The sequence below is a fragment of the Equus caballus genome, chromosome 4 (assembly GCF_041296265.1).
Source record: "Equus caballus isolate H_3958 breed thoroughbred chromosome 4, TB-T2T, whole genome shotgun sequence".
NCBI classification, from domain to species: domain Eukaryota; kingdom Metazoa; phylum Chordata; class Mammalia; order Perissodactyla; family Equidae; genus Equus; species Equus caballus.
Window position 1 is genome coordinate 46043621 of NC_091687.1, and position 26459 is coordinate 46070079.

The 26459-nt window shown below is 39.5% G+C and overlaps 1 protein-coding gene and 1 long non-coding RNA gene across 35 annotated transcripts in view; one reads left to right on the forward strand and one right to left on the reverse strand.

Annotated features, from left to right (window-relative positions):
• The window catches only part of ICA1 (islet cell autoantigen 1), a 142203-nt gene that overhangs the window by 56410 nt on the left and 59334 nt on the right, over window positions 1-26459 (reverse strand). The gene's annotated exons all lie outside the window — the stretch shown is intronic.
• Window positions 22096-25882, forward strand: LOC111773175 (uncharacterized). The gene is made up of 2 exons (XR_002807429.2): window positions 22096-22198; window positions 25562-25882. It is a non-coding gene; the product is annotated as an uncharacterized lncRNA (long non-coding RNA).

The window sequence follows — 26459 nt, forward strand, 5'->3', positions numbered from 1 at the left end:
TTTCCAGACTCCCCTGAAAATAGGTGTGGCCATTGGCCAAAGTTCTCTCCAGTGGAATGCGAGCACAAGCAACACGCACCATTTCCATGCTTGGCCCATAAAGCCTTTCTACCTATGCTCCTGCATGTTGTTTCCTTTCAGGATAACTGGGAAGTCCACATCTAGAAAACATTGGGAGGCGTGTTTAAGGATTGGAAAGCCTTTGTCAGCCTAGGTGTCTAAATGACTTCTTGGAGGAGAGCCATCCCACTAACCTGGACACCTGCCCAGGACTATTTGGTGAACAAAAACAACAAAACAAAACAAAACCTCTATTGGTTTACATCATGGAATTATGGAATTTTGGGTGTCTCTTTATATCATAGCCTAGCCTAGCCTATCCTACCTAACACAGGGATGGCTCTAAGAAGAGGTTAGTTAAATGACAAGATGCTACATATAATGTTGGAAGTAGGTTAAAGACTAACATTCCCATAGACAATTGTCAGCTATCCAAAGATTTATTTCTATTACTATTACTAATCATCAGCAAGAATGTCATCGATAATATCAGATGATTTCTAAAGTACTCAAAAATTTATTTTAATGCCACTGAATTTTTTAAGAAATGTTGTACAGCAACCATGGGGGTACTAGGTGTGGTGAACTGAATCTGAAAACAGTGAAGCTGCTGGAAAATTGTTTGGTGTCTTCTTTTATCACTAGAACTGAGAAGTCCTAGATGACTCTCTGGTGAACTTCTGATGCTGTTAGCCCAAGTTCCCCCAACTAGCTTCCAAATGCTAATTATACTTTCCCTGGAAAGGAAGAAAGTCATATATTTTAACATAGAAGAGGTGTTTTGATATTTAGGGCTGGAAGATATGTGCTTGAAATGGTGAAGAGAGTAGAAACTTGCGTATGTAAACAAAACAGACACCCCTCAGTACAACAATCCCTTTCTCCTTAAAGTACTTCTAAATAACAGTGCAGCTAAAATTCATTTTAGTCTGTTTTCTTTCAGACATGCTCTATGACTCTATTCCTCCCTTCCTCTTCCCAAATTCCTTATTTTCCACTGTTGTGTTTTTACTGTTTTATTAGAGGTATAACTTACACTAAAGCATTTAATATGAAGCTTATAGCTCCATAAACCTTTAAATATGTATATACCCACATAACCACCACCCAGAACAATACATAGAACAATTTCTGCACCCTAATAGACTCCTTTGTGTTCCACTTTGGTCAATACCTCCTCAAAAGTAGAACCAATATTCTGACCCCTGTCACCGTGGATTAGTTTTGCCTGATTGTGAACTTCATATGAAATCATATACTACATACTCTGTATCTGGTTTCTTTCACTCGACATCATGCTCATGAGATTCATCCATATTACTGCAATGTATTAATGGTCAATTCTTTTTCACTGCTGTCTAGTATCCTATTGAATGAACGATACACAATTAATTTATCCATGCTGTTGATGGACATTTGGTTTATCTCTGTTTTGGTGCTATTGTGAATAACACTGCTATGAACATTCTTGTACATGTGTTTTACATGAACACTCTTTTCCTTGGGTATATGCCCAGACGTATATTATTTTTAGTAGGTAATGCCCAACAGTTTTCCAAAGTGGTTCTATCAGTTTACACTCCCACTAGCAATGTGTAATAGTCCCAGTTGATCCATATCCTTGTTACATTTATGGTTGTCAGTCCTTTTAATTTTAGCCATTTGGTGGGTTTTAATTATCATTTCCCTGATGGCTAATAACGTAATTACCTTTGCACATTCATACTGACAATTTTGATATATTCTTTTGTCAACTGCCAGTTCAGATGCTTTGTTCCCTTTTTAACTAGATGGTCAGTATCCTTCTTTCTGATTTGTAGGACTTCTTTAGATGTCTGGATACAAGTCCTTAGTTGGATATACGTATTGCAAATATCTTCTTCCAGCCTATGATTTTTCTTTATCTTTTCTCAGTGGTGACTACTAATGAACAAACTTTCTTAATTTTGATAAGGTGCAACTTATTATTTTATGGTTAGTGCTTTTGGTGTCCTGTTTAAGAACTCTTTGCTTGCCCCAAGGTCATTCAGATTTGCCTATGTTTTGTTTTGAAAGATTTAATGTTTTTACCTTTGGACTTTAAGTCTGTGATCTCTCTCTCATAAATCTGTTTGTATGATATGAACTAAGGGTTGCATTTATTGTTTTCTATATGGATATCCAACTGACCCAGCATCATTTATGAAAAAGACCCTTATTTCCTCCAATGAATTGCAATAATGCTTTTGACATAAATCAGGTGCTCTTATATGTCTGCATTTTTAAATGAACTATCTAGTCTATTCCAATGGCCTACTGAATTATTCTTTAGTCAAGAAGGCTTTATAATAAGTCTTAATATCTAGAAATGTAAGTCTTCCAGTTTTGTTCCTGTTTTTTAAGATCACCTGGGCTATTCCATGTCCTTTGTATTTCTATATGTTTGGAATCATTCTGTGAATTTCCTATTGGGATTGTAGTTAGAGTTGCATTTAATGTATAGATCAATTTGAGAGCACTCACATCTTAATAAAATGGAATCTTCTAATCCACAGGTTAGAGGTACCATCTTAGATTAGATGTGAAATACCTAGGAATTTGTCATTTTCAGGTTTTAAATGTGGCTAAGAAAATAAGCCTGTGCTGAATTAAGAGATGTGAGGCATGCTAGTATTCACATTGTCTTGCTTAAGAGGTAAAATCACCACCCGAATGCAAAATAAATATAAAATACAAATATAATGAAAACTATCTAGAAGATTATCTGAATGTTAAAATCTTGCTTCCTAACAGTTGAACATATCTGAACATATATTATTACTGGAGCAATGCTCTTTGAACCAACTTCTCTGTTATCTAATTAAAGTTACCACTAGCTGCTTGCATAGCTTACGGCAGAAAAACTTAATGCTCTAGTTAAACTCCTTTCATTTCTTTGGCTCTGCTATTCCCTCCCTCACCCTCCTTTGAGCCATCACAGATCCCACAACTCTGCCCGGAAAACTCTTGGCCTTCCCTTTCTCTTTTCCCTTGGCTACTAACTACGCACTTACAGCCTTCAGCTCAAATTGTAATGTCTCTCAGAAGCCTGTCCTGATCCACCAACAGAATTAGGCATTCCTGCTATGTGCCCCAACAAAACCCTTCAGATCCTCTATCCTAGGACCAGACCCTGCATTTTGATTGCTTGATTAATGTTTGTCTTCCCTACTACACTATGAATTCCATGAAGACAGGGGCAATGACAGTCTTATTCACAATTTTATCTCCAGAGCCTTGTACAGTGCCTGACATATATTAATTATTCAATAAATACTTGAATGAATTACTATGAAATTTGGGCAAAACAGAGGAATGGGACTCTTTTCTTTCCTCCTTGAAAACTGGAGTCAGTAGAGACCAACCATTGGGCTGTTCTAGAGTGGAATCGGTTAAAGGGATGTCATTATCCCTGGAGTTCTGGCAGTTGTTTATGATTGCTGTATTTTTCCCTAATTTTTATTGTTGATAAAACAAAGTAACAAAAAATGAGCTAAAGGATGACCTTGAAAGAAGACCATTCTTCCAGAACAGCCAGCAAATCGACCATTCAGGATTGACCCTACTTTTGAAAATGTTTTGTCTTTTTAAAATTTTGTTTTTGTATGGTGTGTTACAGCTTCCTATTTGCTCACTTTTGTGTTACATAGTTCTTTTTGAAAGGAAACCCATCCTCACTCCGAGGTTGGTAGTGGAAATGAGAATCTCCACATGGAGATGACATTCCCAGATTTGTTGCCTCCATTACCACTAATGTCTTCAGGGCCACAGTCCCCCAGTAACAACACTGGCATGACCCTCTAACCACAACTTTCCCAAACTTTAGAATAACAGAGGGGAAACAGAGGTAAGAGAAGGAAGCTACAACTAAACAGACTGATTTACAAGACTGAGTTTGCTTTTTCAGCTCTTGATCTTCTATGGGGAGAAGGGGAGATCAGTTTAGCAACCATCAAACTGAGACCGACACCTAAATTTCCCTGTGCTCCTAAAAGTCTTTACCTGAGAAAGCCAAGATTATATCTTGACTGTTAAACATCATTCTGAAGCCCCTCTTCCCCAAATACCTGCTCCCTTAAAGGCTATACTATCTCCCACCCACAGCTGTGGTCCTTATCTGACAGCTTGAACAGCGCAGCCATATCAGGATACAATCCAATGACAGGCACATACTGACGTGTGTGCTGCGGGGTGGGGTTTGAGGAAGAAAGCAGTTTTGGTACAATTTCAGGTATTCAGTCAAGACATAGTTACTAACACCCCTAGCAGTGTGGTGGAGTAGAAAGGGCATCCGATCTGGGGCTAGAAGGCCTGAGTTTTGTGCATGGATCAGAAACTTCCTAGCTTTGTAATAGTGGGCTAGTTATTTAGCATTTCCCAGATTCTACCATTAGATCTGGAAAATAAGCATGAGACAAATAATAGAGAGAATGTATATCAGAAGCTTCCTTTAATACTATAATGCTTAATGCTATTACTAGGAGTTATGTGTAAGGTTCTGTGTTTAGCATAATCCAGGTCAATTATGCCTCTCAAGGGTGGTTGTGAAGGTAAAATGAGATAGAAACATTTAAAAACGATGAATAAGGCATGATCCCCACTCTCAAGGAAGTTTCAAATTGCTGGGAAGATGAGACACAGGCACAAATAATAGAAAACAAAGTAGTATTTGAAAAATACCCTAAGAATGGAACAATGTAGGATAGGAATTACATACATTTTTCTATATATGGTATATTACCACTAACACAGGAAGTTACTTCTTAGTTTCTATTAAGATGTTTATTTCACTGATAGAATAAAAAGAGCTAATTTGCCAGCATCCTCTGCATGCAGAATCAATGGGCTTATTTTAACTTCTATAAGCAAGGTCATGATTCTTGTGCATTCTGAATTGGTAAACGTGGTGCTCAGTCACACAGGACATTCTGAAGTGGGGAGTTTCCTATGGATGCTATACGTCTCATTCTGCTTCTGTACAGTAACGTGGGGCCTTAAGTTACAGAGATACATCAAGGTCTGGTGCCATTCCCAGGCTCCACGAGGATGAGAGGAAGGGCGAGCACCCCGCCTTCTGCTCCAGCTGTACCTTTTATCAATAGGATGCAACATGCTCAACGGCAAAAGGGCTCCACTCTTCACTTTGAAATAATAGCTGAATTCATATCATGGTTTGTTTTGTTAAGAGGTGAAATAGAGCAGAAAAAAGGAAATTTGCTTTAACCATGCTCCTTGGGGAATATATCACAATAAAAAAAAAATCACAAGAGAGCTTTCCCTATTCCCAGGCTACTTACAAATCATCCCTTTAGAACATATTTAGGTTTAGGGAAATAATTCATTCTTGAAATAAAACCTAATGACCTACTGTGAATTAAAAACCTATTGTGTGTTAAATATATACCCAGAAGTACAGAGAAGATAAAGTTACCTCAGAGGGAGAGGAGAGAGATTTGTAAATCATCTTTAACATTATTTTGAATCAAACATTTTTAAGATATGAAAGAAAATGAAAAGGAAAAGACATAAATGAAAAGAGTTTTTTCCTTCTTTGGTCAAAAAAATAGGAAAAGTCAGCTCAAATTCAAATTTAAACAGTACCATGAGACAATTAGAACTGGTATTTAAAGTAAGACTCAATTTTAACCCTGATCTTTTACAAATTATAACTGAATATATATGAATGTGCCTAATGTATAAAGTATAGAGCAGACTTACGGAATTTAAGTCAAATGATCCATCATCCATCCATTTATTCATTGTTGAATGACTATGTGCTCAAAATGTGTTTCCTGGACCAACAACATTAGCCTCACCCGGAAGCTTGTTAGAAATGTAATTCTCGGGCCCCACCCCAGAGCTACTGAATCAGAAAATAGGACGGGGCTCAGCAACCCATTTTAATAAGCCCCCCAGGTGATTGTGTTGCATGCTAAAGTTTGAGAACCAGCCTTCTAGAGTGAAAAGGTTAAGAGCATGCTCTTTGAAGTCAGAGAAATTTGGGTTCAAATATTTGCACTTAGACTTACTGTCTCTGTGACCTGGAACAAGTCACTTAATCCAAACCTTAAGTTCCAAGTTAATAAATAGAGACACTGTACCTTTCAGAGCTATTGTTAAGATTAAATGAGGAAATACATACAGATGAGATCTATAGTGTTTATACATCATACACACAATGTTTGGTGCATAGTAAGCACTCAGAAGCTGATGACTGTTATTTTTCCAGGCATGGAAGACCCTGTTTTGGATGCTGCAGGGAACACTGTGTTGATCAGACCTGATTTCTTTCTTCAAGGACCTCAGTCTAGAAGAAGAGTTACACTATCATACAAGTAATCACGATACAAAGTAGAAAGTGTTAGGTGGTGAAACAGTGGTGTATAAAGTGTCCTGGGAGATTGGAAGAGTGGAGGAAGCAACACATGATGGAGCTTTTTCAAAGAGGAAGCTTTTGACTAAGCACAGATCAAGGGAAGGGCATTTCAGATGAAAGGAATGGGGGAAGAAAGTGAAGAAATCGTAGGATACACTGTTTGGCTAATGGGATAACTGAAGGGTGACCATATAATTTATTGTCTAAACAGGGACACTTCGCGAGTGAAGGGCGCATCATTAATAGTTAAGTCAGGACAACAGATTTCAAGAAGACCATGTATGTGGTCACCCTGGAGAACAGGCTGTTGGGAAGATGAGTATTGAAAATAGGGATGGCTAGTGGGCTGAATTTGTGCTTCAAAGGGTCCCTAAGGACAGGCTGAGGGCTCTGTTTTTTAAGTCATGGGGAGCTGCTGAAGGTCCTGAGCAGGGAGGTGACCACAGTAGAGTAAGTACTTGGGAAATTACTTTGGCAGTGCCGTGGAGGCTGCTGCAAGAATGGAGAGGAGAAAATGGATGAGAGAGAGATTTCCAGAAATGATGAGATTTTGAAATCAAATAAATGTGTCAGACAAAGAGGATGAGAAGTTGAACCTAAGGTAATATTTCAAGCCTACATCAACAAAAACAAGGAGATCAGGAGAAGGGGCAGGTCAGCGTGGAAGTTATCATTAACTCACTTTCAGACACAAGGTGCTCAGTTTGATGGGCTCTGTTCCACACAACATGTAACTGGGTCCCAATGTGCCACCGAGATGGGGACACATGACAACTGGTTAGAACTGAGTTCTTATTTCAGTAATGCTCTTTCCATCTCTCAAAAAACAAGGCATTCAATATCTTGATTTAGCATATAAGTTCTTTATTTTGTTTACATTTACCTTATTTAATGAACACTTAAAATTGGGCAACAATGAATGCTTGTGTTGTGCTTAACATGGACCAGACTCTTTTCTAAGTACTTCACAAATATTAAGATTTAATCCTCATAAGAATCTTATGATGTTAATATGATTAATATTATCCCCACTTTTCAGATGAAGATACTGAGGTACACAGAAATTAAGGGAAGTGCCCGAGATTATAATCTATAAAGTGGTGGAGGCCCAGATGGAACCTAGCTGGTTGCCGACTGCCTTCCTCACCGCGGCACCGGCGGTTTCTTACACCAGAGACATCCTAACGGAATTTGATGGAACTCGGAATGGAAAACTATTATTTAAAACTTTCCTGGGGTGTTTTGTTGTTTATTTGAAAAGATTTTTTTGAGGCATTATTTCCAGTTACAATTATCAAAGTGCTTTCACAGACGCAAAATAAATAGAGCACTTACTTCTTATAATACTTTTGAGCAATAGGTATTCACATGCCAGAGAGTATAAAATTGTCACAATTGCAAAAACACATAATGACACATTTATTTGGTTTCCAAGTCTCATCATTTCTACCCTGGAAATCTCTCATCTATTCTCTCCTTTCCATTCTTTTTTGTTTTTTTTTTTTTGAGGAAGATTAGCCCTGAGCTAACTGCTGCCAATCCTCCTCCCTTTGCTGAGGAAGACTGGCCCTGAGCTAACATCCACGCCCATCTTCCTCTGCTTTATATGTGGGAAGCCTACAACAGTATGGCATGCCAAGCAGTGTCACGTCTGCAACCAGGATCCAAACCGGCGAACCCCGGGCCGCTGGAGTGGAACGTGCACACTTAACTGCTCCGCCACCAGGCCGACCCCTCTCTTTTTCATTCTTTTAGCAGCCTACACAGAGCTACCCAAGTCATCTTCCCCGCCAACTACTCTACCACAGTCACTTCCTCGCTCAGGAACCTTCCTTATGACATAATTTCATAATGTCAGATACCAAGTCACAGAGTCAAGATTCAAACCTGAACACGATATCATCTTCCAAATGACAGATGACCTCCGAATCACCTTTATTGTTACTATTTTTAACAGTGAGTGTGGGGTAAGGGTGGTAGCCCGGCAGGGATTTTTGGTAGAAGTTCAGGGATTGTCAATACAGGAAAGCAGGAGGTGGCTGGGCCTTTAGAACCATTTGGGGGGTAAAGAATTTTTTTTTTAATCTGGGAATCCCACAGTTGCTGGCAATAAGAGGGGTCAGGGCAGGGATGGCCCTGAGGAGAAGAAGAGAGTGCCTTCAGGCTGTGGCTCACCAGGCAGGGACGAAGGCAGCATTCAGGGCAGCACTCCTGGGAATAATCAAGCCTATGGTTTTGGCAGGAGCAGCCCGGCATTCCATCTCTCAGTGATGCAAAGAGGAGGGCAAGACCCTCCCGCTCCCCCCAGAGGCCAAGGGACTAAGCTGAACTGTTAGAACAACAGAGGCCGAAGGCATGCTTCCCAGTGAACTTTGATAGCTGAGGAGAAGAGAGAATCAAAATAGAAACCACAGCAGGAGGGAGCCACAGAGGCATCCCCTCTTTGAGGAAGGCTTCATCGAATTTAGATGCCACCCTCCTGAGCTTTTACAGCACCCAGCACTCATCTCAATCACAGCTCTTATGTGATAAGCATTTGCTTAGATATCCGCCTCCCCCACTAAACACTGAGCCCCTCAAGAGCCGGGATCTGTATTATTTGATGGTATCCGCAACACTTAGCCTGGCACAAAGCAGGTGCCCTGAATAAAATGCCTGTGAATGAATGAATGAATGAATGAAACGAGGGTAGAGCTTTGGTCAACTGGAGTCATTATTTTAGAAGGAGGCTTATGGCTCATTTAGTTCCATCCTATTGTTTTAAAGACGTGAGACCCAGAGAAGTTAAAGGGCTTGCTAAGGTCCCACGAGGGGTTTAGCGCTAGAGTGGGGTTCAGCGCTAGAGTTCGACTGAGAGCCCAGAACACATGGGCTGATCCTTTCTCCTCCTTGCCCTGCTAGGAGCATGGAGACGGCTCCCACAGTCATTTTTATGTTTGTTGGCTGGTTGTTGGGAATGCAAAATACATTTTCCCATGGAGACAGGTTTTTTCTTCTTCTTTTTTTCAAATGGTGGTTCGGTTCCCAGGCCAGGCCACAAAAGCCTATTTACCCCATAGCTGAGCTCATCTATAAAACCAGCGGTAGCTCGGAGGCCTCACTGAAGCCTCAGCTCCAAGCCTGAGGTCTGGGGGGCAGGTGGGCAGCTGGCTCTGCAGGGGGGAGGGCAGAGCTCCCTGGAGCAGCCCAGGAGCATGGGGCGGGGGCTGGGCAGGGGGCCCAGGCGGCAGCTGCAGGAGGCTTCTGAATGCCTTGGTGGTTCTTAAGTGGATTGTTTGTAAGTTGGGAACTGTCTGTACTTAGAAAGGCGGATTTCAAGAGGTAGGGGATCCTATTTCACTTGAAGGCCCACAGTAATGAGGGTTCTTTATTCGCAATGAAGTAGCCACTAATTGGAAGGACGGGCTCAGGAGGCCCGTTGGAATTTTGTACTCCTGGACCAGAACTGAGTAATATTATGCAGTAGCCTGGCAACCCCTTACTTCTGCACAAAATTCATATAAAAATCTACCATGAAGCGTCTGTCTGACATTCATGGTGTTTATTATTAATAATCATAATAACGGGGTGGCTTATATACAGCATTAAGTTGAGAAAGTGAAATGAATTCTCAGTTTCCTCAAGTTTTTTTTTCCAAGCCAGATTAGGAACATTTGGAAAATCCTTACTCTCAGAGAGGGCTGAAAGCTTTCATATTTACCCTGAGGAGACATGGCTCCAGTTTCTAAGGGCTCATCCAAGAGATGATCTCTTTCCTTCCTCCACCTCCTCAGAGAGGCAGAAACATTCCATAAACTCACAAATGTTGTAAAAGCAAATGTATGAAAAAAATGGTGTTAATGGAACTGAAAAAGTTATGGTAGGGGAATCAATTATAACAAGGTAATACAGTTAGCCTTTCTGGACTTAATGAAATGTGGTCAACTACACTGGAATGTTCTGGTGCCCCCTGGAGGATTCTAAAACCTAACAGGACTGGTTATTTAGTACCTTTCTTCAGATGGCTTAGAAAATCCTACATAGGCACTGGGTTTCTTCTCCCAGGCTCAAATCAACTTAACCTGACTCTATCACATGCAGAGGGACAAAGCAGGAACTAAATGTAACATTTAAAAGCTTTAACCCACCATAAGTTTGTCATTAGAATGTAGGTTTTTGGATCAACGACGGAATCTATTTTGGGTTTGCAAAGTTTATAAATCCAACAGTGCAAAGTTCACAGTTACATGTGTAATCTCTCAATTTTTCTGGGCTGAGTGTTTAGTGAATGAGGAAGTTTGCTTCTGTGAACCTTTGTCTTGAGCAGACATTCTGGAAAGTTAAACATTTAGTTTCTAAAATTTTACTGCCCTGGTGTTCCTCAGGGACACGACTCCAGTGCAATGATGACCAAATGGCCACGAGAGCTGTTTATTCCATAGCCACAGAGTAGTCAGCAGATGTGAGGAACCATTGTCTGACTTCAGTAAGCTCCAATAATAATAAGCTCCAATAATCTAATAGGATTATAGCTGCCCATCTGCCTTGTCTCCAACCCCCAATTTATATGAGAGTGGCTGAAATCACTATCTTGGTGCATAATGTGACTGATACATCTGAAAGACGCAGACCAGGTCTCACTAAATGTGCAGAGACACACTGGTACATTACTGTAACTATATCACAATAGTTACAATATAAATACAATATTATATGGAGTATTAATATAAACTTCTATTGCTATCACTTTTTTTCACTGCCATTCCTTCTATTCCATCATATACCAAATGCTTAATTTCTTACTTTGAATATTACAAAGGAGTGCATTAAAGTTCAAACCATGAAGTCATCAAACATAACTTCAGACTTTCAGAAAAGCTGCAAGATTCTTTGTATTCCTGGATACCCTTCACCCAGATTTCCAAAATTTGTCTTTTTTTTTCTAAATACACATACATACAGTTTTTTTTTTCCTGAACTGTTTAAGAGTACATTGTGGATACAATGTTCCTTTATTCCTAAATACTTTGGTGTGTATTTCCTAAAAATAAGAAATTCTCTTACATAAACACTATAATTACCAACATCAGGAAATGGACAATGAAATAATATTATCTAATCTACAAACTTTATTGAGATTTTATCAGTTGTCCCAATAATACCTTTTATAGCAAAAGAAAAATTAAAATTATCCATTACATTCAATTGTCATGAATTTTCAGTTTCCTTAAGCTGGGCCAGTTCCTCGGTCTTTTTTTGCACAAGCCAGGTATTTTATAGATTGTCTTACATTTGGGTTGTCTGATGTGTCCCTGTGATTACATTAAGGTTATATGTCTCTGGCAGCCTACTACAAAAGTGATTCTGGCTTTTTCTCTGTGTAACATATTAGGAAGCACATATACTGTTAATTAGTCCCATTACCAGGAGTGTTAACTTGAATCTTTGGGTTAAGGTGGTGTTTGCCAGGTTTCTCCACTTAGAGTTACTATTTTACCCTTTGTAAATAAAAAGTAGCTGGTAGGGATGTACTTTGAGACAATGTAAATATTCTATTTCTTTTCAAAGTTTCACCCATTAGTTTTAGCATTCATGGATGATTCTTTCCCGTATCAATTACTTTTATGATTGCTTGCAAAAGGTGATTTTCTAATTTCATCATTTCTACTACATTTATTAGTAGACTTTCTACTAAAGCTTTCCCTTCTCCCTCATTTATTTGTTTCTATCATTGTAGCTCATGGATTCTCAATTTATTAAATAGCATTAAATTTGCTATCATTATTTAAATCAGTAATTTATTTTAATGATTACATTATCCCAGATGTGGCCAATGGAATCCCCTTCAAGCTCGTTCCTGTGTTATTTTGACATGTTCCTATTATTCTTTAAGCACTTTCTTACTTCTTGGCATAACAAGCTATTTCAATTCTTTCCCTGGCCCAATCTTGAATTCTGCCATTTCTCCATGGAGCCCTGGTTCCTTTTAGTGGAGAATGCAGTATATAGAAACAAAGATCTTGGCTCTAGGTATGCTCATTGCTACTGGGGTGAAATCGCTTCAAGGCCCTCTCAGAGCACAGAGGTGGAAAACGTTTCTACATACACATGCACTCATACACACAATTCACATATAATATTATATCCATGCACATGTATACCATTTACATATATATGTATGTATTACATACACAAGTGTATGTATGTGTGTATGTATATGTACTAGAACCCGTGAGTTCACATGTGTATCTCCAATTTCAATCCAATACTGCTGTGTTCATTCTATCTTTTCCTTTTACTATAATGGTAGCTCCCTTTTCCAAAAGTGCAAAACCTGAGCCCATTATCCGTAACTTATTTGTTCAATCCTAGAATGTACAAAAAATGATTTCGGAATTGCCAATGTATACTTCTGCAAAAAGAGAGCTCTACTAACTAGAGCTCAGTATTTGTTTAGAGTCATTTTTGTTTTTAGCCAGAGAGCATATGGTTACTACTTGGGTTGCTTTTCCTTCCTCCTTCTTCAGTGTGGTTATAGTATATATTTGAAATAGAATTTGTTTCTTCCGGTTGTCTGTATCCAATTCAACGGTCCCCCATCATCCTTATGGGTCTTATTTAGCTTCTATTTATTTATCCATTTATTGTTTTGATATGTGAATTGTTAACGTAATTCCACAAGGCAGGTCTGTACAAACTGGTATGTTGAGAAAAGTGTTAGCCCTCCTGCATTCTCTCTCCTTTTCACCCCACTGTCACCCATATCTTTTAGGTAACTAATCTTATTAGTCTTTGTTTTTTCATTCCCGTGCTGCTTTTTCCTCAAATAAGGGGGTAAATGTATATTTTCTCATTTCTCCTTCTTTGTTACACAGAAGGTAAGCTACTCTTTCCTCTTAGATTTTTCATTTTATATATCCTGGAAATCCTGTCACAGAGGTCTCCTCATTCTCTTTCACAGCTGCATAGTACTTCATTGGGTACTAGGGGTGGGTAGTTGATTTAACGACCCTCCTCTATATGGGCATTCAGGTTGTTTCCAATACTTTGCAATGATAAACAATGCAGTGCTGCATTAGCTAATCCTGTGTGTGTATATTTGGGACTGTATCTTTAAGGTCAATTCCTAGAAGTGGGATTGCTGGGTCAAAAGGTAAACGCATAGATAACTTTGTTAGAGACTGCTGAATTCCCCTCCAATAGGGTTGTACCAATTTGCATCCCTCCCAGCTATCCACGAGAGTTCCAGTTTCCTCACAGCTTTGTCTAGAGAGCATGTGTTATACTTTTAAAATTTGCTAGTGAAATAGGTGAAAAACGATATCTTAACATAACATTAATCTGCATTTCCTTTATCATGATGAAGTCAAATAATTTTTCATAGGCTAAAGGCCATTTTTATTCCTTTTTTGTAAATTATCTGAGCATGTATTTTCCCATTTTTCTATGAGATTTTTTACCTTCTCTCAACTAAAAAAATTTTCTCTTATATTAGGGATATTATCCCTCTAACTACAATATATATTGCAACTATTTTCTCACAATTTGTCAGTTATCCTTGGATTTGGTTTATGCTGTACAGAAGTTTTTATTTTTATTTAATCAAATTTATCAATCACTTATTTTATTGCATCTGGGTTTTGAGACATTGGAAATTCATGCACACCCAAGTTAAAGAGACATTTACCCATATTCTCTTCTAGTATTTGTATAGTTTTATTTTTTACATTTAGCTCCCTAATTTATTTGGAGTTTATTCCTGTGCAAAGTGTGAGATATGGATCTAATTTCACCTTTGTCAGTTGTCCCACCACCATTTCCTAGGAAGTTAATTTTTGCAGTGATTTGAGATACTATCTTTATCACAATATTAAAGCCCCAGATGTACTTGGGTTTATTTTTCTATTTTCTCTTCTGCCTGATGGGTCTGTCTGCCCATTCATGTGCCACTACCACACTGTCTTAAAAGGAACTTTAGTAAACATATCTGGCAGGCTAGTTTCCTCCTTGTAGCATTTCCTTTTCAGTGTTTTCTGGGCCATTCTTACATGTTTATTTTTCCCATTCAAAGTTTACTACCAACTTGGTATTTCTATTAGGTTGTTTAAATTATATTGCAGATAATTGATATCTTTATTATGTGAGTACTCTTATCCAAAAACAAATGGCATCCTCTGTTTGGTCAAGTCTACTTTTATGTTTTTCAGGGAGGTTTTATAGTTCTCCTTGTAAGATTTTACTTATTTCATGTTAAATTCACTCAAGTATTTGTTCTTATTTATTGCTACTATAAATAGAGTTTTCTCTACCTTTATATATTCTTTTACCATCTACTAATTTTACTGAAATCCCTTATTACTTGATTTGGTTTTACCATTGATTCTTTAGGGCTTTCTAGGTCCGTGATTTTATCATCTGCAAACAGAGATAGCTTTACTTCTTTTTCAATTCTTGTGCCTCTAATTGGCTTCTCACGTCTACTTGCATTGGCTAACACCTCTAGTACAATGTTGAATGGCAGTGAGACAGTAGGTAATCTTGCTTTGTTTCTAATCTTAATGAAAATACTGCTAGTGTTTCCCCATTAAGCTGGCTTTAAGAATAAGATATGTTTATATTTGATCATATTTCTATACATTTTCAGAAAATACCCATCAATTCCTTTTTCCTTGAGTGATTTTATCAGGAATGAGTGTTGAATATTGTAAAAGGCTTTAATCTATGAAAATAACTGTATGATTTTCTTTCTCAGATCCATCAATAAGGTATATTAAATTAATGGATTTCCTCATATTGAGCCATCTTTGCACTGAGCTATCTTTGCATATCCAAGTAGAGAAATCCCACTTGGTCATGGTGTATTATTTGCTTCATGTGTTATCAGATTCTATTCTCTAATATTTTATTCAGAAATTGTGCATTCATATTCATAAGTGATACTGGTCTATATTTTTGTACTGTTTCTATCAGGATTATGTATGGATATTATACTTGCCTAATAAAAACAATTCAGAAATTTTCCTTCATTCACAATACTCTTAAAAAATTTATGGACGAGCTGGCCTGGTGGCATAGCGGCTAGGTTGGCGCACTCCACTTTGGTGGCCCGGGGTTTGCCAGTTCAGATCCCGGGCACAGACCCATGCGCCGTTTATCAAGCCATGCTGTGGCAGGCATCTGACATATAAAGTAGAGGAAGATGGGCATGGATGTTAGCTCAGGGCCAATTTTCCTCAAAAAAAAAAAAAAATTATGGAGCATTGAGATTATTTGGTTTTTGAAGGTTTGGCAGAATTTCTCTGTAAAAGTTCTGGGTCTGGTGCTTTTCTTGTAGAGTAGTTCCTTGATAACTTCTCTATTTATTCCAGGGAATTTTTGTGTGCAAGCTTTCTGTATCTAATGAGATCAATTTTAGTCAACTATCCCATAGGAAACTATCCATTTCATTTAGGTTTTCAAATTTGCAGAGAGATCTGCAAGGTAGATTCTTATGACATTTCTAAATTCTTCAATAGTTATTTTCCTCTGACATTTGAGTACCTGGGCTTTCTCCCTTTTTTTCTTGAGTTAGCTAGTGGCTTACTTAATTTATTCATTAGAATTCTGTTTTTCTATTTTCTCCCTCAATTTCTATGTTATCATTATTTTCCTCCTTTTTTTGAGGAAGGTTAGCCCTGAGCTTACTACTGCCAATCCTCCTCTTTTTGCTGAGGAAGACCGGCCCTGAGCTAACATCCATGCCCATCTTCCTCCACTTTATATGTGGGATGCCTACCACAGCATGGCTTGCCAAGCGGTGCCATGTCTGCACCTGGGATCCGAACTGCTGAACCCCGGGCCTCCAAGAAGCGGAACGTGCAAACTTAACCACTGTGCCACCGGACTGGCCCATCCTCCTTTTTCTTTATTCTGGTTTATTTCTTGTTCTTTTTCTAGCTTTTAAAGTTAAGATTTCATTTATTGCCATCTTTAATTTTTATTAAGTGCTTAAGACTTTGATTATTCCTTTGATCATTACTTTATATGTATCAGATTATGGCATGTGGTATTTTTCATTATTATTTTTTAGAAATTAATTTCAATTTACATAGGAATTTTTTTTTTTTGGTGAATGTTTCATGTGCGCTTAAGAAGAAGTGTATTTTCTATTGTTTGGGTATAAAGTGTGATATATATTCTTATTGATTATGCTATTTAGATCTTCAATATCTTTACTTATTTTTAGTCTACTTGATTTGTCTTATACTAAGAGTGGTAAGTTAAATTCTCCTATGAGCAGGTATTTCCTTCTGTGTCTCCCTTGCATTTCTTGTAGTTTTTGCTTTATAAAAGTGGTTGCTGTGTAATTTATTGCATAGATATCCTTCATTGTGAATTGTGGTGTTTAGCATTAAAGAGCATCCTTTTAGTCACAATGTTTTTCAAAATTCTACTTCTCTGATAGCAATATTGATACATCTGCTATCTTATTATTTTCATTTGCTTGGTATACATTTGCTTATCCTTTTATTTTCAGCCTTTCTTAATAATTTTATTTTGGATAGAGCATATAGTTGAGTCTTGCTTGGTGAGTCCAGTTGAACATCTTTTCTTTTAATAGGAAGTTAAGCCAATTTAAATTTATTGATAGACTCATAGGTTTGGTCTCAACTCTGTCATATTTTGGTTCATAATTAGTATGCGAGTTATGTTACATTTTATGTTTTATTTCTCTGTTGTGTTTTATTAGTTTTTTACTTTTTATTTTATTGACACTATTCTGTATGATACTGTGATGATGGATACACTAGATTATACATTTGTATAACACAAAGAGGGAACCCTATAACAGAAAGAGTGAACCCTAATGTAAACAATAGACTTTGTGTGATAATGTGTCAATGTTGGTTCATTGATTATAACAAATGTACCACACCGATATGAATATCGATGGTGGGGGAGGCTATGTATGTGGTGGTGGGGGGTGGGGGGTGATGTGTGGGAACTCGCCATACTTTTGGTTCAATTTTGCTGTGACCCTACACATGGGCATTTAAAAAAATGTAGGTACCTGCGGGAAAAGTGAAAAAAAACAGAGATGATAAAGATGAAAAAATGTGAAAACTATGTTTCAGATACTTTAAAAAACTGCATGTCTACCATTTGTCAACCACATTAAAAAAAAAAAAAAAAAGGAAGAACAAAAACAAATTTTCTTATTTGAACTGAGCATGAACCAACACTATGGAGAGATTTGTACTGAAGACAAAGTCAGTTCACTAGCCAAGTGACCGGCATTTCACACCACAAAGCTGGAGAGCTGTGTCCACCTGGGGGATGGTGGCAGGTGTATTCCAATCTAGTCTTTTGCTACAGTGGGCTCTGGAAAACATTTCTTTCCAGTCTACTACAGCATTTAAATATGGTATTACTTTGCGCCAAGCAATGGATCATCAATTGTGTTCTCCATGAGGTGTTGAGAAAGAGTAAACTCAAGGAAACAAAGACATTTGCGCCACTGTTCAGGCCTCTTGAACAAGCCTGGTCCCTGCCTTATAAGCCTAGAAAGGAGAAGTATGCTGTTTAAGGAAATGATATGAAGAATGCAACTTGCAATGCTGCCTCTCTCATTTTTTCTCCTCTTGGCTTTTTGCTACTAAAATCAATTAACTTCATACCAGAAAGCAAGCATCATTTTGTCTCATTTTGAGAGGGAAAAACACTTGTTAGTTTAATAGATAAGTAACTGAACATTTTGTGAAAATGTCATGAAAGAAAACCAATTGTTCTTGCCCCTACTTGACAAAGCTTCATGTCAGACAACACTCTAAGGAGTCAGCTAAAGACAGCCTTCCAATAGTGCCATACTTGCTTTTAGAACTTTTTCTTTGTGGTGCTTGTGTGACACCCAAGCCCAGCAAATACACATTCACAATCTTTTTTTTTCTACTGCAGCATTGGTCACTGTTCCATTTATTTACAAAGTTAGTTATTCTGAGTTAATATATCAACATTTTTGTCTCAAATATTACATTACCATGAGTCTCTTTGGAGCTACTGACCCATGCTTGTGAACAGGCAGATACAGTGCAATACAGTGCGAACACCACATGCAAATTCAACAACTATAAGCAGCAGCACATCAAGAGCCTGAAGACACATGAGCTGAGATAAACCAACACCATCTTTGAGGCATGGATGAGCCTTGAAGAATGTATAGTTAGAAAATAAAGGGATTTCTGTAAAAAGCATGCTAATTAATTTCAATATCATAATACTATGTTTCAAATTTCTGTAAAGCATGTGGACCAAATGTTTTACCCTCTCAAACTATCAAACAGATTATAGTCTATTGAAGGGACTGCTGGGGAACACACTGTTTTTTGGGAATGAAGCTGAAGAGCAGCCTGTGTGTGGTTCATCAGAAAGGCCTCAGGCTGTGAGCACAAGAGGTAGGCAGAGTTCAAAACAACAGCCAAAATGGAACCACAGAATTGAAGGATAGGAGCAGAGGTGGATTTATATGAAACTAAAGAAGCCTGAGTTTCCCGGCCCCTTCTAAGACCTTGCGCCTAATTTTGTATTTTTTTTTTCATGAAGAGAATTCCAAATATTATATAAGCCTGGGTGTGTAAAATCTGGATCTGCCCTGAATGGAAGGTCCTTAGAAATCACTAAGATGGACTGTCTGATTTTACAGGTGAAGAAACTGAGTGTCCGCAAGGACAACTTGCTGAGGTCAAAATCTGGATGTCAATCATTAATTAAAAGTCAGCCTTTCCTTTTGCCCCCTGTAGAAAGGACTGCATTGTACTACTTGGTTACACTGCAATAACTGCCCTGGCCAGGCCCAGGGGCTCTTTCTGAGGGAAACTGCCCCACCCACAGCCTCTGCTGAAGGAGCAATCCTAGCCTATTCCCTGAGGAGTGGCTTTGTGGTTTACCCTGTGACCCTGTCCCTCGCCCCACCTCCATTCCATCAACAAGCTGATTAGACCTGGGGTTGTCACCTGACCCAAGGGAGTCATTCCATCTGAGTCAATGACCTGTGAGGTCATCTGGTATAAAAAGCTCTGCTCAAACACAAAAGACATTGATGAACTAGCCCAATCAAATCCTCTCTCCTGGAAGTCGGAACTGTGGAATATGGATAGAAACAGACAATTCACGGTGGGGAACTAAACAAGACACAGAGCCAGGGAGTGGCTGTGCACCCAACTAGGAAGCCCTGAGTTCTCTCTGCTGAGGGAGGGACAGATAAGCCAGTTCTCAAACCCTGGGGGATCCTCGAGTTCTGGAGTCTGAGGTCTAGTTGCATTGTTCTTCCTGAAAGGCCCAGCATGGTGGCTCCAATAGCTGCTCTATTTTCTAGTTCCTCTTTATAATCCTCACCCCCCACGCTGACTACCACTCCTCAGAGAGCACGATCCTGTGTAAGGGGCCATATCATCAGAAACTCTATGTTTTTGAAAACCTTGATAGCAAAAAGTAGGAAAACGGCCTTCAAAGTGAGGTCTGAATTCATCTTTGAGGAGAAATTGCTCCTTTGTTTTCGGGGAAAGCACTTTAGTAGGTCTTTGGTTATACAGAGGCAAAGCCAAGGAGATACTCTGGAAAGGAGGCAGAAGGGAGAGAGGAGGAGTAAAGAGCTCTACATTATAAAGTAAATGCTAATCTTCTTCATGGGTGGACTGGGCGTCTCTCATGCTGTTTCCCTTTAGACAAGTAAGACTTTAATCTTCTCTGAGAACCTCAGTGGGAGGCAAGACAGGGCCAAGGGCACCTCCAGGTGGGAGAGTGAAGCTGTCTCCTGTGACATGGGGACCTGTTGGATATGGAGGAGGCATCTTCCGGAAGTGGACTCTGATAGTGCTTGGCTATTGAATTCTATGAGAAATTACACATCTGCACTATAATTCTTTTCCCTTAGAGAATGACAAGGAATGACCTGTAGAAAGCAGCCTGGTGGACGGCAGGCTGACAGCTGACTGAGGACACAAGTGACAATCACAGTAGAATTGAGAAACACAGCATTCCTGAGGGATTCCCAAGAATGCTTGGGTAGGGACTCCTGGGAAAGCCCTGTATCTCCAGGAAAAAAAAGGAAAAGGGCTTGGAGTATCATTATTTCATTGTTAAAGTGAAGTGTGACCACTATATTCTAGAAGTGAATGGGACATTTGGGTTTCACTTAGTTTCAAAGAACCTAACATAGTCAGTAATTATAAACACCATCTAGTATCATCTATAAGCCAGCTCTGGTGGTCTTGTGGTTAAGATTTGGCACTCTCACCACCATGACCTCGGTTCCTCTCCTGGTCAGGGAACCACACCATGTGGCTGTTCGGTTATCATACTGTGGGCGACTGCATGTTGCTGTGATGCTGAAAGCTATGCTACTGGTATTTCAGATACCAGCAGGGTCACCCCTGGTGGACAGGTTTCAGCGGTGCTTCCAGACTAAGACAGACTAGGAAGAAGGACCTGGCCACCCACTTCCAAAAAATTGGCCATGAAAACCCTAGGAGTAGCTGCAGAGCACTGTCTGATATAGCCCCAGAAGGTGAGAGGGTGCCGCAGAAAGACTGGGCTGGGTTCTGCCCTGCTGTACACAGGGTTGCTAGGAGTCAGAATGGACTAGATGGCACTAACAACAAAGCGTCACCTATAAAAACAAAGGAAGAGTTTTTAGGCATGAATAAATGCATGTATATATGAAGATTAAGTATATGCATCAATTTTCATTATTTTTTTTAATAAGCATCAGAGAATTGACTCAAATGGAACTAAATAATTAGGAAACATAATTCACCCTTTAGAGGCAGGACAGCCTCCAAAGTTGGCTAATTCAATGGCTCTGTGAAGTCCTAAAGGACTGAAGTTCTTTCCAGCTTCCTGTTTTGTCCTTCTCAGCATGCTGCCTTTGCCATCAGCTGGCACCCTTCACGGTTTCATGAAGGGTGAGGCAGTTCCAGATGTTCACATCCATAGACATGATAACACCAGATAACGACACCAGAGCACTTTTTCTCTTAGGAGTGACAGCGCTTTTCCCAGAAGCCTCCCTACCTAATTGATTTCCTCTCACCTCCCACTAGCCAGAATCGGGTTACCTACGTATTCTTAAGCCAGTGAGTGGCAATGAGAATGGGCTTATTAAGACTGTCTGAGACCAGTGGTTCCCAAACTTGTGCATACAACAGATTCACCTGCAGTAGTTCATTAAAACACAGGTTGCTGGGCCCCACCCCCAGAATTTCTGATTCAACAGGTCTGAGATGGGCTCAAGAATTTCTAACAAGTTCCTAGGCAATGCTGATGTAGCAAGTTGGGGACCACACTTTGAGAACTACTGTCTTAGACTAACCACTTGGAGCAGAACAGATGTTGGGGAATCAACCAAAAATGTCCTGAGAGAGAACTTTATCAGAAGAGTATTGTACACATTCTGGAATGATATATTTCTATAAATTTTCTTGTGAAAATTAAAGTCTGTAAGTTGTGCATGTGACAAACAATACTGATTGTGGTATACCACAAGCCAAAATATGGAAGTAGAATACAAGCTAATGGCCTATTACAGAAAATGTGGTTTGAGTAAATGTCACCCATTGTCACAAACATCCACCCATCCTGCCCTGCACACTGTGCTACCTCACCCCCCTCCCCTGCATACTTCTAGTCTCTTTCTCAGGGCTGAGGCAATATCAGACGCCTACCTGCTGAAGTGGTATCGGCCTCAAGCTGTCTCTTGGCAGAGGAGACAATATGAGCAAAGGAATGAGGGTAAGAAACAGCTCACTCTTTGGGGGAAACTAAGCAGCTGGATGTTTTTGCAGCATTAAATATGAGGCTGGAAGTGGTATGAGGTAAGGCCCTAGATTCGGACAAGAGCAAAACCACAGAGGGCTTTGTGGGATGTTGAGGAGCTTGAACTTGATCCTGTGGCCTCAGCAGCCACTGAGCAGAGACGTGATGTGGTTGGATATGGGTTTCATTTTGATCACACTGGGTTCTGTGGAAGGCAGACTTGAAGTAGGGAGGTGTGGTAGAGACTGGGAGTCCAGGTGAGAGTCACAAGGCCTGAAGGAGAGCCAAGATGGTAGGCTTACAGAAGACACAGATCTAGGAAATAGTCAGAAGGTCAAAGTCTGCAAATCTAGTGATCTGTTAGAGGTAGAATGTACAAGAAAGTAAGGCATCCAGATGTTTCTTGGGTTTCTAGTCTTACTGAGAATAAAACAGTGAGCTGTTACCAGGGTGGTAATGGGGTGACGATACAGGGGCACAGTTTCAGATGTACTGTATTTAGAGTTCTGACCCATCTCTACATGAAAGTAGGAACGCTCAAAAGGCAGTTGGGCATATTAGGAAAGGTGTGAGGGAGAGGGCTAGACCGGAGACAAAGATTTTGGCGTCAACTGTAGTTAAATTAGGAGTATGAATAGATCACCTAGGAAAAGCATGAAAATTAAGAAGAGTATTTAGCCAACGATGGGTCCTTGGGAAATGCCAACATTAACACAGTGAACAGAAGAGCAGGCAGAAGAACAGAAAGACAGCAAAGGTGGGAGGAAGACTAGGGTATAGTATTTCAGAATCAAGGTCATAGTTTGAAGCAGGAGGGGGTGGTCAACATTGCAAAATACTTTAAAGAGGAGGTTCCTTAAGGTCTGAGAAAAATTGGTAGGATTTGTACTTTGGGAAGTCATAGACATTTCAGGAGAGTGCCTGGGCTAAATGATAAGGAGGTGAGTAAGTGGAGACCATTATTTTTTTTGAGAGTTTTGATGGAGGCATGGTGATGAGCTGAGAGTAAGGGCAGAGGATTAAGTTGAAGAGGGTTATGAAGGTTTGGGATAGTCAGGAGAGGCAATTGTTCTTTAGGTGTTGTCAGACGGTTGACACTGTCTGTCTAGACCTGGGGTTCTTTCATTTTCCAGAGCATTTGCAACCACAAATCCAGCAAATTTTAAATGTGTGTGCCACTGGATCTCAGGAAGGCATCTCTGAATAATGCTTAAAGGAACTAATAGGTATATGTGTATTTTGCAAAAATGGCCACAGCAATATTTCTAGTTCCACATCGGAGAGACTTTGTAACTAACTGCCTTAATGAATGGAATGCAAAAATGATGCTGTGTGACTTCCAAGGCAAAAGGTAATGCAGCTTCCAACTGGCTCTTGGTCTGGGGATGCTACCATGCTGTGAGGAAGCCCAAACTGCCCACATGTCTAGTGGTTGCTGCTGGATGCTAGTTGGGTTCTAAGGGCAGGCATGCTGAGAAACAAAGCCAGTCTGAAGCTGCATTGTCCCTTGCCTTGGAAGTCACAAGGGTCACTTCTGTGCCCTGTCTGAATTCCTGACCCACAGAATCTGTGAGCATGATAAATGGCTGTTTTATTCTACTAAGTTTTGGAGTAATTTACTCAACTATAGTAACTGGAACAGCATCCAAATATCCATTCAAGTGAATATGAACATTAGGGAGAAACAAGATATTCCTGTCTCCCAGACACAGTTATAAGCTATATCGGAAGTTACTGTTGAATACAAGATAAAATTTTTATTCATTTCCCAAACTTCAGCTTAAATGTACCCTAAATGTCTATGTCTAAGCCACAACTTTATCCCTAAAGCGTCCTTTATTCAAATAGTTTACTAACTCTGAGGCCTCTTGTTTGTTATTATTTCTGTATTCATGATAATTAATATTTTATCACATCTAAATAGCTCCCCAGTGTGCTAGCCTATTTTCAAAATTAATTTGTTGAGTCTTGATATTACCTTTTTCTACTCATGGGCATTAGACAGACAGACAGATATACCCATGCACTGCTTTTTTTTTCTTTTTTCTTTTTTTTGCTGAGGAAAATTGGCCCTGAGCCAACATCTGTTGCCAATCTCCTCTTTTAGCTTGAGGAAGATTGCCCCTGAGCTAACATCTGTGCAATCGTCCTCTATTTTCCATGTGGGTGGCCACCACAGCATGGCTGCTAACAAGTGGTGTAGGTCCACATCCAGGAACCAAACCTGGGCCACTGTCGTGGAGTGTGCTGAACTTAACCATTAGGCCATGGGGATGCCCCACATTGCTTATTTTTAAAACAAGCCTTACTAACATGTCACCAGACATCAAGAAAGACACCCTATATCTACCTCTGCTTACCTGAAACCATCAAAAACACTGGGTTTATTCCCAGAAGTACCATTCTGAAATAACACAAGTATAAACTATGGGGATTTACCTGCAAAATTTCCAGAGCAATAAACCATAAGTATTCTTCAATATTGCTAATGCACAGAATCTCAAAAAATACATGTTGAAATTGTTCTGCGTAAATAACAGATCTGAAATATTTTTCATATCATAAAGAGTAAATTAATCAAAATCCTCTTAGTAATTTCTAAGAAATAGCTAAGCAACGCTTAAGAAAGCACATGTACATAATAGCATATTTTAAAACACTGATCATGGTTTCTATTTAATTTCTGTTTTCTTTTTTTGGAATTGAATTGCAAAAATTGAGATAATCATACTCTTTACTTCTTGGGACATTATCTCTTTTCTAGTTTAGACTTTGAGCATATTGATGGTTAAAGGAAAAAACATAAGATTTCTTTTTCTTTTTTCTTTTTTTTTTGGTGAGGAAGATTGGCCCTGAGCTAACATCTGTGCCAATCTCCCTCTGTTTTGTATGTGGGATGCCTCCACAGCGTGGCTTGATGAGCAGTGTATAGGTCCCATGTCCAGGATCCAAACCTGTGAACCCCAGGCCGCCAAAGCAGAGTGCACAAATTTAACCACTATGCCACTGGGCCAGCCCCTAAGATGCCTTTTTTATCCCACTGAGTAGATACTAAATATATCACCACACCCCCCCATCCCCTACGTCGACCCTGACATCACCAGAAACTCCCTACCTTCAAAATCACCAATTCAATATCATAGTCTTTGGCCATAGCTTCCTATCCTTGGCACTCACTTTCTGGGGAATCCCCATATACCAGCCAGGGCTTTGTTTTCATTGATGGGGTTCAGATCCACTAACCTCCATTCTCATTTTCCCCCCCCGTCTGGCTGGGAGTGTATGGGCATCGTCTCAACCACTCTTTTGGCTACTTCAGCATTTCTCATTTCTACTCAGGCCACAACTGCCTTGAAAACTCCAACTGCAGATGGACTCCGTCACCCACTTTCTCATGTCTGTGCCTGCAACAACCTGCATGCTGTTGGAGAAAAATCACCCTCTGGGGCAGAGTGCTGTTACCCTGCAACTGCATGAGTACAATACAAGCATCCCAGATGGTGCCCGCCTGTGAATCAGAACAAGATGTCCCTTCCTCAAGGCACTTGACTTCTCTGTCAGAAAGCTGTGGTAATAACTTGATTTTGCAAGAACAAGATACTTTACTGCCATCAGCCAGAAACTTGTCATAACATATATAAAAATCTATGATGTTTATGATGTGAACAGTGCCCTTCTTAGAAATGGAGACCCTATGCAATACACAACTTGCACAGCTGTATATGGTGGCCCTGATGACTACTCTCAACCAGGCATTCATGCCACTAAATGTTTCTTTAGTCAAATATGTCACGCATTTTCCTATCTTCTTAAACCAAAATCTTCTTTTTTCCCTTTATTCTCAGGGGATTTCTATTCCTGATACTTTAAGGAGAAAAAGGAGCCATGATATGAGAACTCCCTAATTCTCCTACCATCAGATCCACAATCTTTCCACTGTTTGTACCCATCCTTTCTTTCTTTCCTCTTCCTACCAAAGACCAGTCCCTTTGTGTGGACTCTGCATTCCAATCCTTCTAATCTTCTAGATGGGACCCACTAGCACCAAGAGATTCCTTTCTCTTCTGTATCTTCCACTTTGTACCCAACCTCCTTCCCATTTCCCAACTGCAATTGAACAAGCTTTAGAGTCTCCTATTAGGAAAAACCACTCTCAGGCTTCTGTCCTTTGTCTACACTCTACTTCCCACCCTCACTTCTTAAAAGAGCTGTTCTCACACCCATATCTCCTTTTCCT